Here is a 15,916-nt window from a genome sequence, read left to right on the forward strand (position 1 = left end):
TATATATATATATATATATATATATGCTTTAGTCTCAAAATTTTTGATCTAGTGGCTTGCATTTCCTGTCATATATATCCAGAAGAGATTAGCACCAGGGTCAGTAGACTGTGTAAAAACAATCTGTTCTTACAAATGTGGGTGGGTGTTATCCAGTCTGTTCAAGACAAGACAGAATACAAAGGCAGAGAAGGGTGAATTCCACCTGTCTCTCTGAACTAGGACATCCATCTTTTTCTGCTCTTGGACATCAGAGTTCCTGGTTCTCAGGTCCTTGGACTCCAGGACTTCTACTAGGTCAGTGATGGTGAACCTTTTAGAGCTTTCAATGATACAAACAGCCTGCTACATACAGTATATATACCATTGGTTTGCCACCAATGCACTAGGTCCTTCAATTCTCACCACCCCTTTTTAAACCTTCAGACACATAATGGATTACACTTGCTTTTTTTCTTCATCTCCAGTTTGCACAAAGCACTTTTGTGGAACTCTGGACCTCCATAATCACATGAACTCACAACCCTAATAAATTTGTATCAAATCAATGTATGTGCCCCCCCGTTTCTCTTACACACACACACACACACACACACACACAAACACACAAAACCTGTCTAATATATTGTTAAAGGTAGAGAATGTGTGCTATAATATCCAAGAGAAAGCTAGCATTAGTATCTTTAGATATTCCCATTTTACGTAATTTTTCTTCACATCAGACCCTAAAAGCATATTAAAAATAAATCTCTACCAAAAGTTTGACAATCAAACAGTTTCCTGAGTAGTTCATAAATAATAGGAAGGTGTGTAGCATTCTAATAACCTTAGGCTTTTTGGCATAACGTTATGTGGGGTTTACCACATTTAAAGCTGTATTTAAATGGGAAGGAGAGCCAATTAGGGAGTACAACAACCAATTTCCACAATGATTCCTAGTGACTTTTAACTTCTGGTATGCATGCCTTTATGTGTATTCTTTTATATCGAATTCAGCTGACCTGTGTGATCAGTAAGATCTTGCAGTAGTATGTGGTTTCCAAGGCTAGGTCATAAAAGACATGGTAGCTTCTGTCTTGATATCTTGGACTGCTCATTCTGGGGCTGGCTGGTATGTTGTGAGATGTTCAAGTAACCCTATGGAAGGGCCAACATAGGGCCCAAACCAGCACCAAATTGCTAATCACACGAGTGAGCTAGTAAACTTGAAGTGAATTCTCTAGCCCCAGTCAAGTAACATAAGCTGCTTATCTAGAAATGAATTAACAACATATCTAGATTCTTCCCCCCATTCTGATAATCTGCAATGGGAATTCCTTATTACCATCTGCAACTGAGTTATCCCAGCCAGATTTTTCCAAGGTAGCTCTGATCATGGTATCACTTCTGTTAAACTACAAACCAGTAAAGATTTTGACACTAAAGTAGCACATGATTAAATTTAAACAGAAGGCTGTTCATCTTCTTCTGGTATTTGCTTTGTAACTTTTTGAAATTAAAAACTGTTCTATAGTTTTTAACAAGTTATTATTCAAAATTCTTAAATATGCCATGTTCCAGAATGCCAATAGTTCAGGAAAGCAGAAATTAGATTCTTCCACAACAGTAATACATTTCTGCACTCCAGAAGAATATACATAATAGTGCTTGTGAAATTTTGGAACTCTATAGACATTATTTAAAAGGACAGACAAGAAGCTGCTAATGATTACCTCTGCCTCTGTGGATAGCTGAGAGGTGTAAGAAATTTATTTTTACTTCATATACTCTCATACTTTTTGAAATGTGTACTACTTACATATACTATCTGCTCAAAGACACAATAAAGTCTATTCTCCTGAAAGAGTGGGATTTTAAAAATTTAAAATGGAAGTGACCTAAAACAACTTTTAGTATGTACCTTACATTTACTGACTGACTGACTGATCAACTGCTGTGTTGGGGATTGAGCCTATGGCCTTTGCCTGCGAGGCAAGTTCTCTACCACTGAGTTGTATACCTGGCTCCTCAGTGATTTTCTTAGCCTACCAAACAGAACACTGTGTCAACATCTTATTCACACCTACTCCTGAATTTAAGGCCAAGAAACAAGTTAAGTGTTGCAACTCTAGAAACAACCAAGATGACAAGACAAGAAATGATTACTTTCATAACAAAAAGTAGATTTTTGTTTTATGACTTTTAAATTTTTGTATATAAATAAATTTTAGGCAAGTTATCTGAGCTAGGTGTTTCCTATATTGCTTCAGAAAATATATGAATAAAAGCATAGTTAAAACATAGTATGGCCCTACGTTATAGACATAAAAACTAAATCATAAGAATAAGTGACTTGTTCTGATCTAGCTAAACATACAGTCAAGAACTTGAATCCAGGTTTCTTTTTCTAATGAAAAAGAGTCAGCTAATTCTCAAAGAGAAATCTGAATTTATTATTAACAGAGATTTCTTCCTATAACAAGGGTTGGTCCTTAGTTGCAATAAAAGCTATCTAAATATGAGTATATGTGCATTACATATGAATAAAATTGTACACAATATCCTAATTAAATAATAACTATGGACAAGTTAAGTAATAAATCAGAAGCCTGCACTACTAGGCTTACAGAGGGCCTTCAACACTTTCTTTTTTTTTTTTTTTGAGACAAGTTCTCACTATGTAGCCCAGGCTGGTCTCAAATTTGCAGCAATCCTCCTGCCTCAGCCTTCTGAGTGCTGGGATCACAGGCCTGTGCCACCATGCCCAGCTATACCTTCATTTAAAACCAATTACAAGCTAAATAGAAGATTTAAGCAGCGATGGTGGTTCATGCTTGTAATCACACCACTCCAGGAGGTTGAGGCAGGAAGATGGTGAGCAAGGTGGTAGTTTAACAAGACTCTGTCTCACAAAACAAAACAAAAAAACCAAAAATTTTTTTTAAAGGGCTAAGGGTGTAGCTCATTGTGAAGGCCCTGGGTTCAATCTCCAGTACCACTACTACCACCAAAAAAAAAAAAAAGACTTTAATTTGTAACTCAGCAAAACTAAAATACATTAGAACGGAGAGCTATCACATATAACACTCTACTTTTTTTGCTTACAAAGCAGTATATCAAACATTGGTTAAAGAAGAGGAAAAAGGATGCCTTTTCTCATTCAGCTATTCTTTTTTTTTCCTTTTCAGTACCAGGGATCCAACCCAGGACCTGTGTTTGCAAGGCAGGGGTGGTGCCACTGAGCTAAATCCCTGGCCCATCAGCTATTCTTTTACATTTAACATTTTGGCAGGAAAATTTTTCATGGTTCAAGTCCAGTCCTCAAGGTCCTAATAATAATATTTAAATAACAGGCTGTAATCTCAATTAAGACACAAACTTTTTGTCAAAGAGCTAATTTTATACTACACCAAGAGTCTCATTAGCTCAACAGAGACTAACATAAAATGGTAACATGTAGCAAGTCACCACAAAAAATCATTAAGTTGTGGGAAAAATTTTATTAATATATAATTCCAAAAAGCATATGTTTTTCTATGAATGTGAAGGAATAAATGAATTTTGAAACTGGCATAATATATTCTAATAATGGACCTTATTTTTCTACTATATGAATTAGTTTTTGAACACTAAATTTCTGTGGAAATTCCTATCTTTGTTTCAAATGAGATTCACCTCAGTAGTTGGTTAGTATATATGCACTCTTGGTGAAGATTCAACCAAATGAGTACAATAATTAAATTTGTAGGTTTTGACCACTATGATACTTTTCTCAACCAGTATCTTTACCTATTAGTTTATATGCCTTTAAGGACTGTTAATATGTAAATTGATGACTGTTAGAAAAGGCAAAGAAAAAAATTCTTGTGTTAGAACTAAGAACTACTGAAGATATGCTACTGAAATAGTAGAAAAGATATTACAGTATCTAAAATGAAACAGAAAAAATATGAGGCCCAAACTTTCCCTCTTTGTTTTGGTAGCCAGAACAGATGTGAGTACACTGATAGCTATCAGGCCCCAGGGTGACTTGGGAGGACTAGCTCCAGTATCTTCTGGCCATGACAGAAGCCATGATTCTGTGGACAGTTGTGATCCCCCCGCTGCTTTCGAATACCTTTGTACTCCTTAGGTCAGTCCAGGAGGGCTCTCTCCTGTGCATGACCCCCTGTGGTGCAGCACAGGACCCAAAGAAAGCCTCACTGAGGTGGTTCTATTGCCTATTCGTGACTTTTATTGTAAGAAGAGTATGCGGGGCAGATTGCCCTAAGAAGGAGCTGGTAACATTAAGGGGTATGAACAATGAGCATGATTGGCAGGCAGAGGGCTGTTGAAAGGTTCCAGAGAATAGCAGAGCAGCAAAGAATCCAGAAGAGCAGAGACCTGTGGGGAGATGTAAAGGCCAGCATACCCCTGTGGACACCTGAGAAAGAGCCCCAGCGAGGCACTAGGAGCTAAATGGAGAACTCCAGGTTAACTACCAAGAGGCCATAAGCTCCAGCCACTAAGGGCTGAGATGGCCTGTGAGCCACTAGGAGCTGGTAACACTTAAAGCTAAGGGCTGTAACAATAAGAACTGGAGCTACAACATTAAGGGTTGAGGTCTGAGGCTGCTAACATCAAGGGAGCTGTTATTTTGCCAATTCATGATTTCCACCAAAATTGAGCAAAAGACCTCAGCCCACTGGTGACAAAACTATGGCAAAGAGAACAGAGGGGAAAAAGGGAATCATTATGAGGCAGGTAGAATACCACAGACCCAATAAAAGATACTAAAATCAAACTAATGATTACTTTAGAGTATAATAGGCAAAATGTATGTTACAGTTGTTAGGCAAGAATAAGATTTTGGAAATGAACTAATAAGAACATTGACTAAATATATGAAATGCTGTTATAGCAGAAGAGTATCATTCATTCATTGTCTGAGGTACTCACTCTAACACAACTGCTGCTATACCAGGGGATATCACTGAAACAAAATCTTCAGAAAACATACAAGTTTATCATGCCTAATCGAAAAATATGAAATCCAAAATGCTCCAAAATCCAAAACTTTTTGAATGATAACATGATAACACAAGTGGAAAATTCCACAGCTAATCTTGTGACAGGTTACAGTCAAAATGCAGGTACACTAAAAATGCTACACAGCACCTGGGGGTATATCTCAGGGATAAACTGTGTGCTTAGCAGGCCTACAGCCCTAGGTTCAAACCCCAACACCACAAAATAATTGTTTTTTTAAAGTACCAAATAAAATCACCTTTAGGCTATATGTTTAAGTGTTTAGGTATTGAAGGTATATATAAAACATCAATAAATTTTATTTTTAGAATGAGGTCCCATCCCCAAGATATGCACACATAAATATTTAAAAATTAAAAAGCCAAAACATTTTTTGCTCTGAAGCGTTTTGGAACAGGGATATTTATCCAGCAAAATATACCTAGGGTATCTTCCAATTCTAAAATTCTCTATCCTCATTTTATCATTTAGTTATTTGAAGGCAAGTAAGCAAATCTAAAATAAACAGCTATGTAAATCTAACATAACAGGAGGCTGGGGATTTTAGTTAGAGCCCTGTACCAGGAAACAAAACAAAACAAAACAAAACAACAAAAACAAACAAACAAAAAACCCAATAAACCAAACCAAACCAATCTAACATATCAGGGAAGTTAAGGAACTGTAATTAATATGATTCTTTAACTTAGTATCTCCTTCTAACAGAGAAAAAAGAATCAAGTAAAACAATTCAGGAATTCTAGATTTCCTTACAAGAGCACTGGTTTTATACTTTGTTGATGCATCCGTTTAACTGCAAAGAGATGAATGGGCCTTTTATGCCAACAGCTATTACTATTATCAAGTTAAAAATCTATAAAAGTAAGCCAGGTGTGGTGGCACACACCTGTAATCCCAGCACTTGGGAGGCTGAGGCAGGAGGATCACTGTGAGTTCCAGACCAGCCTGGGCTACATAGTGAGTTTCAGATCAGTCTCAACTACATAGTGAGACCCTGTCTAAAAAAACCAAACCAAACAAAAAAATCTATAAAAGTGTATTGGAATATTATACTAAATTTTCACCCTGCCCTATCACAGTTTGACTAGAATTTCTAACCTGTATGTCTGACCTCCATATTTAATGGACTTAATTCAGAATTCAAATGCAAATTATACATGATATTTTAACAGATGTGGGTAAGATTAAAGAGTCATATTTTAGTTTTCAAATGTAAATAAACACAAAAATCAACATTCACACAGTATGTAGAGAATTCTCATAGTAATTATTAAAAACAGACTAACTTCTAACAAAAATATGAAAGGACAAATTTGTTTGTAGTTCCGTTTCAGCCCTTCATTCTCTCTCTATCCTATAGAACCCCACATCAAAAAGTTCACAGAATCTATTTGCTTACACAAAGGACAATCGTGTCCCAATGTATTATTCACATATTACAAGTAATTTACTTCTCCAATCAAATAAAATCGCCTCTGTCTTCTTCCCTTAGAACTTTTATTTGTAGATACAGCTGATCAGGCAATTTAGACTAATTGTACTTTTGAAAATGTAAAAACTAGGTAAGATATTAAAATAATCTTATGCAAACATGAAATAACTATCAACAGGATGAGAAATGAATAACTAGAAGTCAGGAAACCAGAAAGATGATCTCAAATTTGCCTTTTGTGAGTTTGTGAACAGAGAAGAAACACCTAAGTTTTGATGCTTGTTGCCTGCAATACCGAAGTAGGGGACCAAAGTTAAAGTGTTCAGGACCCACACAGGGTGAGGACATAAGAGAAATCATCCTTGGCTTCAGGGGCCAAGATTCTCAAGGATTATACTTGAGGGATACGAAGGAACTAATAAAAGGACACTGTATAGTGCTTTTCTGTCACTATAGCTAAATACTTGAAATAATTATAAAAGGAGAAACAGGCTGTTATGACTAATTGTTTTGAAAGTTCCAATCCATAATCTGGTGGTCTAGTAGCTCTGACCCTCTCACAAGGTAGCACGTCATGATGGGAGAGCATGGCAGACAAAACTGCTCACCTCATGAGCCAGAAGCAAAGCAAAAGAAGAAGAGATGGGGCTCCACCATTCTCTTTGAGGAGACACCACCCTGTTAAGAACCTTCCACGAGGCCCCTTCTTCTGAAGGTTCCACTACCTTCCAGCACCACTGCCCTGGGGTCCAACCCTTGTAGTACAGACTTCTGGGGTCACTATCCATACCCATATTCAAACTACAGCCAAAACCATGAACTGAGTCTAGATTTAAGTCATCTAGGTGGCCCAGGAAATCTAAAGATGTGAAATTTGATTAAGATGGCTCTATACCTCCAGGTACTTGGCACTAGCAAAAAATCTTTAGAGAAAGACTAACTTCATCTTACACATCAAATTATTTCTATAAGATACAAGTGAATTGGATCCACAGAAACTTGGAAACACTGGAATTAACAGACACAGTCTGAAAAATAACTATTATATTCAAAAATATATGTATTTTATTAAAAAATAACATTATATTCAAGAGGATAAAAATCAAGCTTAATATATTTTTGTTTGGAATTGAAAACTATAAATAGTGACACAGATAGGAAAAAATTAAAATTCTAGTACTATAAGATAAAACAACCTAAAATAGGTGCTCACTAGATGAGTAAACAACAGATTAGACATATGTGAGAAAATGTGAACTCTGAAGATAAAACTATCCAGAACAAAGCCTCTAGGATAAAAAGAAGGAAAAAACCAGAAAAGAGGGTAAGGGATAGACAAAAAGATCTTAATATACTAACTTTCACAATCCCAAGAGAGAGAATATAAAGCAAAGGTAGTATGTGAAAAAACTATGGCTAAGAAATTTCTAGCTCTGATATTCTGAAAATTCTAGGTCACACCATGAAGGCAAAGAATTAAATGCCTACTTATATCATGGTGAAACAACCAAAAACAAAGACAATGATGAAAATCTGGTAAGAGCCGAAGGAAATTCATGATTTTTTTAAAAAGAAAGAAATACGAAGAACTGGGCTTTCCATTTTTAACAGGGGAATGTGCTGAAATAATATAATTACCAACCTAGAAAGTGTTCAAATGGAGGAATGCTAATCTAGAAATCTGTTTCTGGCAAAAAATATCCTATAAGAATGAGATAAAGACATTTTCAGGCAGACTGAAAGAAATTCTAGTCTGGGGTATGTTCTACAGATTCTTCAAATTCAATTAAAACATTCCTAAGTGGAAGGTAATAGGAAATGTACATTCATCAACCTAAATAAGATATCATCAGTACAAATTAGTAACAACAATGAAGGAGAACAAAAAGGGATGAATTAAAATACACAATATTATATGAGTAGGGCTGTAAGTAAACAAAGTGCATCATTTGAGAAGATAATGTATCAGTTAATGTTAGGCTTGGTGAGAGACGCACATTGCAATTTCTAGAATCACTAGTAGAAGAGAAAAAGAGGTGTAACTTCTAAATAATAAGGGGGAAATGATGAAATAACCAATTAGTCTAAATGGCTATAAAGATGGGAAAGAGAATAATTAACAGACAGTACAAGCATAATGTACACAAGATGAGAGATCTGTGTCTAACCATGTCACACAAGCAACACACCTCTAAACCATCACAGAAAGGTTGGAGGGAAAAGAATGGAAAAACACTTCAGAATAACAGAAGTTAAAAAACAAAACAAAACAAAACTGGGTTTTTTTTACATAAATCCCAAACTAGACTTTAATGTTCAGAAAGTACTGCCAAAATAAAATAGAACCCCATAATGTTGTTGCTGAGAAGATTTAACCACTATACATTTCTAGACAACTACTACCTAATCCTCAAGTATATAAAGAAGTCAGAGAACAAGGGAAATCAAATCCTCAAGTCATCATAAATAACATACTCTTTTCAGTAACTGATATAAGCAAACATAAGGTTACTAATGATACTAAAGATTTGAAATGCAGGATTAACGTGTTCTAACAAAAAAACTGAACAAAGCATTCAATAACTATAGAGAAAAAAAGACAATGTACAAGTTGGCTTTCTATATCATTGGATTTTGCATTCCACTGATCAAAAACATATGGGGAAAAAACCTATCTGTATTGAACGTATACAGATTTTTTTTTGGGTCATCATTCCCTAAACAATATTTATAACAACAATTTGGAGGGGTTACATTATATTAGCATTCTAAGTAATCTAGAGATTATTCAAAGTATATGGGAGGACACACTTTATGATCAATTCTATACCACTTTATATAAGGAAATTGCACATCTGTCAATTTTAATATATGTAGGGAGTCCTGGAACCAATCTCTTATAGACACTTAGAGATGACTGTATTGCATTGGGGCTGTAACACACATGGCAAAGTCTGAAATACAGGCCTCAATACAGAATGGGTTCTTGTATTATATTATATAATGTTAGGACTTAAAAACAAGAAAAAAGTAACTAGAAAAATCTCTGAATGTTTAGAAATAACCAAATGAGTCAAAGCAGAAATTGTAATGAAAATTACAAAAATTTTAAGTAAATTATAAGAATACTACATACCCAAAGCTAGAAATATAGCTAGCCAAACTGTGCTTTTACACCTAGGCTTATGTAAGTCATATTTAAAAAGAAGAAATGCTGAAAAGTAATAGACTACATACAAGAAGTTAGCAAAATAACAACCATGGGAATCCCAAAAAGTAGACAGAAAGAAGAGAAATGAATGCAATAGAAAAAGAACATACAATAGAAAGGACTGGCAAAATTAATAATTTGGTTCAATGGAAAAATTCAACCTCTGGTGAGATTGATAAAGAATAAAGAGAAGGTACAAACACCTGTTATGTCAGATGTGAAAGAAAATTTTTTCCTGCCATTACAAGCACAATATAATATTTATTCTAGACAATTTTAAGCCAGCAAGAGGTAGTGTACTGAGGGGATTAATGGCAATGTGCCTTTTATTGCACTAGATTTTAAATAATTTGCTGTTTTTCAATCACACCCCATATAAACAATCTAGAGAAGATTTAAAGCACGAGGATGTACAATAGATTATTTGCAAATACCATGCCATTTTATTTAAGAGATATGAGCATCCACAGAGGGTCCTGGAACCAAGTCCTTGGGACAGGGTCCCAAGAGATGACTGTAATGACAAAAACATTACTTCAATGCAGAAAGGTGTTCAAATGCATGTATATCTTATTAATCATAAGAAAATCATATATATACTTTATCAGCACAGTGGAATCCAGGGTTCAGTAACAATTACTTAAAACATGAGGGCCTCAGCTGGGGATTTAGCTCAGTGGTTCCACTACCTGCCTTGCAAGTGCAAGGACCCGAGTTCAATCCCTGGTACCAAAACAAACAAACCCCATAAAACCAGAAAACAAAACAAAACAAAAAAACCAAATGGAGAAATGAGCGCCTTCTACATCTCTGTTCCTCCCACAACTTTCCTTTCTGTGTTGAGCACAGAATCATTCATTCATTAATTCCTTTCATAAGTGGTCACATCATTAAGCCAAAAAACATCTCAGTCATTTAGACTTAAGAAAAGGCGGAGTAATGCACAAGACACAGAAAGTCAGTATTCATAGAGCTTGATACATAATAGATGTAAAGACTGCAAAGCTGTAATGGGGGAGCTGATAAACTTTTTATGGATAAGTGTACAGGAAAAGTTTCTGTGTGGTGATAGTCAACAACAACTTGCAAAATAAAATATAAAAGATTCATTTTACTGTGTGAGAGGGCATTGAATCTGAAAATGTGACAGTATTTTACTATTATGAGATAGGCTAATCTGAGAATGAAATCCAACCCAGGGGAATGACAGAGCAGAACAAACCATAGTGAAACTGAGCCAAATTTTGATGATTTCATGTGAGCCACTGGCTGACAGCTTAGCTAAACTAACTACAAGACCTAATCATGCCTTTTTTTTTTTGTTTAAGCCAGTTAGAATTTGTTTTTTTCTGTCATAATACATGAATACAGACTTAGCTATTTCAGAGTATAAGTATATAGTGGCATTGTTGAAGTGACAATTCTTTGTTTTGTGGGACTATTCCAAACATCCTAAGACACTTAGATGTCTGGCCTCTACTGTCAGTGGGACCTAACATTACTGTTGCAACGAAAAATGTCCTCATATATTTCCAAATTTTTCTCCAAGTGGAACCATGAACCACAAATCTGTATGCGTGTGTGCGCACATGCACGCACGCACACACACACACAAACACACACACACACACACACACACTTCTTACAGTGCTCCACCAAGTATGCTCAAATGTACTTAATATCAATCTTAAAGGAATCCAAATAGTTGAAATACCATGCAAATATTCTAATTTTATAAAAACCTTTTTTTTTTTTTTGGTACCGGGGCAAATTTGGTTCCCTTGCAAGGCAGGCAGTGGAACCACTGAGTTAAACTGCTGGCCCCAAAACAACCCATTTTTAAACAGTCCTTTATCACTATCTAAATGTTTGGCCAAAACCCTATGTAACAGCTTATATCACCTCTTGGGGAAAACAGTGCTTTCAGTTTGCTAATGCGGTTTGAAAATTCTTCAACTTACTTTTCCATACAATAATACTATAGAGGCACCTTACCATTTCTTCAATCATTTGCCTACCCTCACATACCACATTTCGGTTTTCTTAGCCTCCTTACAACTAGGGCACAGGCACGCCAGAGGACATGTGATATAGGCCTTTGGTGGAAGATTTATTTGCCTAGTCAAGAGATGAGAGGGTAAACTTTCACTTGTCTTTGGTAGCTGTATGAGAATGTAATGCACAGAACAGAAAACCATTTGCAATCATGATAGGATAGTGCAAGTGCAAAGGTCAGCTTAGTAAGGATAGTCATCTTTTAAACACAAAAAGCACCTAGATCCTTGATGTTTTTGTGTAGCTATACTAACCAGAGAACCCTCCAATTCTGAACTTCTTTTCATGTGAGATATTGGTTAAAATACTGTAAGCTGGGTATTCTCTAACTTGAGGCATAACTAGTACAAGATGTACTGAAGATCTGAACATCGACAGGGCTTGAAGAATCAATATGACTGCCAGGTTTCAAGACTGGATGGCTGAAAAAGGTGGTTACAAAAGAGAAATCAGGAAGAAGAAGGATATAAATATATGCACATATAAACACATCAGGTGAGGAGATGTGGATGTAGATTAAACTGATTTAGTTTTGTATAAGTTAAACTTGTGAAAATATATTTAAAATAGCAAAATGAAGGTGGAAAGTAGGGTTACAGAAGTAAGAAACATCCACACTAAGAAATGACCTATAAGTACACAGTAAAATGTATAGAGACTCTTGAGGACATCGGTTACCTTCCATTTACCCTGCATTGTGCCACAGTGCCTATACTTAAGATAGGATTCACTTTACTGGGTAGGCCAACTAGAATAATTCCATCTCTCTGAATAAAGGTATTGTTAGAAGCTAGGTAGTATGATGTTCTATGTTTGTTCAATCAGTGTAAAGCTGAGGACTTTTGGGAAAGATTAGAAGACAAGCATCTCTCTCCCTTTGGAAGTAAATGAAGGCAGGTATTAATGGTAGCTGTCTTTTATAATGATAGAAGGCAATCTGAGCATAAAGCCCAAGCAGAAGACAAAGTTGAGAGAACAGCCAAGAAGTGGGACCTTGGCCCAAGGGCATGATCTCTGCACAGACTGTGCTCCAAGCCATTTCTATAGGCACTTATTAATTACATGAGTCAATACTTACTTTATTTATTTAAATGTGATCTTGCTCTGTTGCCCAGGCTGGCCTCAAACTTGTGATCTTTTTGCCTCAGCTTCCCAAGTAGCTGAGCTCATAGCTACTGTGCCACTGTTCCTGGCTTGCTTTTGTTTTAAAATAATGTTTGCAGCATAATTAACACAGGAAACAGCTTTGGCTGGGAGAAAAATCAAGTTGAGATGGTGTAGGAAATGTGAAGAAATTTTCAGAGAAACAGGGAATTAGGAAGTACAATTAGGAGAGCGAAGGAATTAAACAATTTTAATACTATAGAATACATTTCACAAATGGTCTAAAGATACAAAAAGATGGTATAAAAAAGATAATCAGGCAGTCACAGGGGCCTTTTAAAACAACAATTTTAGTAAAATGATAAAGGAAATCGTAGTGAAAATGAAAGATGAATTCAACAAGAACTTCACAAGGCACCAAACACTAGGATAGACACTTAACATGTATTAACTTCTTCAATATCCAACCTGTGAGGTATATCTAAATCCTACTTTACAGACATGGACACTTTCCCGTGTTCTCCCCCTACACCACCACAGATGGAACTCAAAAGCTTGCCCCTTGCAAGGCAGGTGTGGTGCCTCTGAGCTAAATCCTCAGCCCCTACTAAGTGGTTTTAACAGACTTCAAATCTAAGATTGAAAGATTTGGCTCAAAGTCAATGTTCTTACTATTCTAGAATACTGGGATGAAAGAATGAGTCTTTTGGGGGATAAAACAAAAAAACTAACAAAACAACAGTGGACTCAGCATTCAGAATGGTATCCTAGAGTTGTGATGAACACAGCACTTGCACTTGGCAGCCCTACAAATGATATAAGCATCTACAAAAACTACAGAGGGAGCATCTGAAGAGGACATGCGATGAGACAGTTCTAGAGAAAGGGACGATCATGGACACACCTGGAGAGGGTTGCTCCTGAAAAAGAAATTTCTTCCTCTGAGAAGGGACTGTGAGGTAATAAGGACCACATAAGAGATTATACCGAAAAGAAAATGGAAGTAGCGGAAGTAGAATCTCCCTTAGAAGGTTGAAATTCAGTAAAAGAGATTGTGTTATTTGTTACATGTTATGGTTTGCATCTAGATGTCTCCCCAAAGCCTCCACTGCTCACAGACAGGGCTTTTGGGAGGTGACTGTATCATGGGGTACGATACTCATCAGTGGTCAGAGGAGGTGGGTCACTGTGGGTGTGGCCTGGAAAGGGATATCCCTCTTCTCTCCATCTCTCCGCTTTCGGCTGCCCTGCCTTGGAGCCAGTGGACCACGATCTGAAACCTGGACAAACTGTGAGCCAAAATAAACCTCCCCTACCTTGCAGATGTTGGGTATTTTGTCCTAGCTGTGAGAAAAACAATTGAGACATTACAAAACCTTTTAGGAAATGAGACAAAATTAGAATACAACACTAAAGACCCAGCAGACTGGTGTGAACCGATATCTTTATATAACTGTTTTTGTCAACTCTCAGGAGTTCAGGGGTGCAACTAATAAAGACAGTGATAAGTCTTATTCAGGTTTGGACACTGGAAAGGTTTAAGTCCACAGAAAGTGAAACACTCCAGTCCACCACTAAGACTTAGTAAAAACTGATGACCATGGGATCCTGCTTACCCAGGATAACAAATGACATTAGCAGTAGGCTAGTAAGATGGATGAATAGAGTCAAAGACAATTCATAAAAACAGTGAAAAAGAAAACAGGCTCTGTAAGAGGTAGAGAAGTTTTAAGGAGAGTCTGTGGTCGGTTTTTTGACAAAGAGTTTAAAATTATTCTGACAGAAGCTGTCAGCCTTGACCAGGGCTTAGCAGCCCCAACCTGCCTACTCTACCTTCAAACTGAAAGCACAGACTGAGAGGCAGCAGGTTTAAAAACATTAAGTCCTTCCCTGTGGAAAAGTGAACGCTCCCAACAATAAATGAACTTTAATAATCAGCAAAAATATTTCTTTTAAATCGAACAATTATATCTCTAAAATTAACTTAAAAGGCTTACTTACTTGCAAACTATATCATTTCTATTTTTAATCCCATGCCTATAATTTGGGCGTTCTTGATACATTATCCAACCACAGGGAAAGATGAGACAATCAGCTATGGCAACTTCTCCACTAGCGCTTTGATTCTGCAGTCTGCACTTACAAACTCTGGCACGTTATTTAGCGCAGTTTCTTATATCAATGATTATGATTACCTCTCCCATAAAGAAAAGCTGAGAGTGGAATACACCTACATCTTATAAAAAATACCTACTAAAAGAATAGTCAAGTGTACTAACAACTGAGAATACAAGAAACGTGAGAAGTTCTGAAGTTCAAAAGCTTTTCTCCATCTTACTCCTTTCTAAATACAACAAAGGGCTTGTATCATACCAGATTCTAAAACTTCAGTGTGCAATTCAAGCTAACACTGAATAAAGGAATAAATCAAGTATCCTGTGTCACGATCTGATAGCTTACATTTATAGTCTTTTTTTTTTTTAAAGGAACACAACACTTTACCAATTCTCTCACTGGATCTATAAAACTCACGCCACCGCTTCCAAAGTTCAGAGACCAAATATCCACTACGCCGAAAAAGATCAATGATTTAGATGAACAATCATTTGCCATTACAGGCACCATTCATTGCTCTGCTGTATTCCGCAGGCATCCGCAGGGTCTTAGGAGTCAGACTCTCCAAAACCATCCCGGTCTCCTGGGGACTCGATTCCTTCTTCGAGGTGGGCAGAATTCACTGGCCTCTGGATAGTAAGCCTTTTTTCTTCTTCTTCTTTGTCACTCCACATGCCTGGCTTTCGAGTAATCCTCCCAGTTAAAAACTTTTAAAGGAAGCAAGAAGGTCGAAATGGGGAAGATGGGGAAACGACCAACACTGCAGGCGCGGACGACCCACCCACCTCAGCTACACACACAGGAGGAGAAGCCGCCTCCTCCGGAGCCGGGAAGGAGGCGGCGGGCGTCACGACCCCCACTCACTGGTGAGAATGGAGGACCTGCGAAGCCAGGGTCCAACTGGAGGCCCGAAGAGGGAGAGCGGGGCGGGGAAGGGGTGCGACGCGGAGAGCCGGGGGCCGGAGTCGGCCGAACACCACCGGGTGCCGAGA

At 37.1% G+C, this 15,916-nt stretch overlaps 1 protein-coding gene across 1 annotated transcript in view; it reads right to left on the minus strand.

The window, feature by feature from the left end:
* The window catches only part of Apc (APC regulator of WNT signaling pathway), a 123,207-nt gene that overhangs the window by 107,094 nt on the left and 197 nt on the right, over nt 1-15,916 (minus strand). The window lies entirely within an intron of this gene.

Source organism: Fukomys damarensis, unplaced genomic scaffold, assembly GCF_012274545.1.
Source record: "Fukomys damarensis isolate Sample0158 unplaced genomic scaffold, DMR_v1.0_HiC HiC_scaffold_3, whole genome shotgun sequence".
NCBI classification, from domain to species: Eukaryota; Metazoa; Chordata; class Mammalia; order Rodentia; family Bathyergidae; genus Fukomys; species Fukomys damarensis.